We start from the raw sequence: 1,598 nt of genomic DNA, 5'->3' as shown, positions 1-1,598 counted from the left end.
TGTGTGTGTGTGTGTGTGTGTGTGCGCGTGCGTGTGTGAAGCGTCACGCAATCTCCTTCTATATATAAGTATAACTGAGCATGCTCCTCGGGCCGGGCGAAGCGCTTCTCCTTTCAACTCCGAACGCTCAAGTTTCCGATTCTATCAGTACCCTTCCTCATCGTGTAAGAGCGCAGTGAAAATGTTTGACGTCCCTCAAAGTACGTTCCGTTTTTCTTTCTCCCGTCTTACTTGTCTTATCGTAGCCCGGTTGCCAGCAAAGTCGTCCACAGCTTCCGCAACCTTCAAAACAATCTGGATAACGCGCCCGTTCTTCCTTCACTTCTTTGTGAATGAAACTACTCTCTGGTAGTAGACACCGCTCTAACCACGCGGTAAGAATCTAGAATCTATCCTCTTGGCTTCTTCGGGCTGGAAATAGCGGAGCGCTGATAAGACTATCATCGGTATCGCCGCCCAGGAATGGGGCTAACATCCTTATGCTGGTGCCAGCTGCCCGTTGTAAACAGTAAATCTTTTAAACACTTTTGATTTACGCTGGGAATAAAAGTCTAATAGGGCCGTTAGGTGGCGCGGGGAGCCTTATTAAAAGGCTAAAAGCATGCTCACTCCCATGTTTTTGTGGCATGTGTATGTTTGTGTGTGTGTGTCCTACCTAACATCTATCGTCCTGATCTCCCCTTCTTTTTTTATGTTTGTTACTCTCTTGTACCACCTCTAGTCATGGGCACTTTTATGACCTTATTGTGTAGCAAGGGCCGTAAAACTCTTACGTATAGCAAATTTTTTTTCAAACCAAGTCTTTGATGCATCGACGTTTCTTCTCCACAATAATATGTACCTTCCAGTGCACTTTCCCAAGTTCATTCAAACGAAAAACATTTTTTAAAATTCTTTGGTGGGAAACTATTTCGCGAGTCAGCTGTATCGTGACACTGGCCTTGTCGCATGCACGTAGACGTTCCTATTCGGACGTAATTAGACCTGCGTTTCATATCTCTCAGAATTCTACACCAGTTGCTTTTACATTTTTTCATGTACAACTTCAATGGAAGTATCCTTCATGCGAGATTCTCTGGCAGGAAAGGTCAACAACTTGTCTCATAATTCTTCACCCCGATAACAAACTTTCAGGCTTTTTTTTTTGTGTGTGCATCGTTTCCTTCTTTGCTGATGACCCTCGGAAGGGGTGTGTGGTGGGTGCTGTGCGCTCAGCTAGTGTGTGTGTGTGTGTGTGTGTGTGTGTGTGTGTGAGTGTGTGTGTGTGTGTATGCGTGTGTGTGTGTTACGATCGATGGTTACTTGTCAGGTGTTCTGTCGATTTTATATTTGTCTTCAGACAAAGTGGAACTTTCTCTCACAAGTCTGAAGACGGACGTTTAGTCTGGAACATAAAACGCACGAACGATCTAATGGTTTGCTTTGCTGTATAATCTGCCTAGAGGGTTTGTTTCCTCCTTTAATTGTGGGTCGTGGTTTCCATGTCGTCATTTGACTGGGGTTTTTTTGTATTTGTTTTTTTTTGTCTGACACTTAATTTTTTTTTTCAGGCTGCATGGTAAGGTCAGTCCGCATGTCTGTTTGTTGACCACCCCCCC

The sequence above is a fragment of the Aplysia californica genome, unplaced genomic scaffold, assembly GCF_000002075.1.
Source record: "Aplysia californica isolate F4 #8 unplaced genomic scaffold, AplCal3.0 scaffold00002, whole genome shotgun sequence".
Lineage (NCBI taxonomy): Eukaryota > Metazoa > Mollusca > Gastropoda > Aplysiida > Aplysiidae > Aplysia > Aplysia californica.
This window is presented reverse-complemented; position numbering follows the sequence as displayed.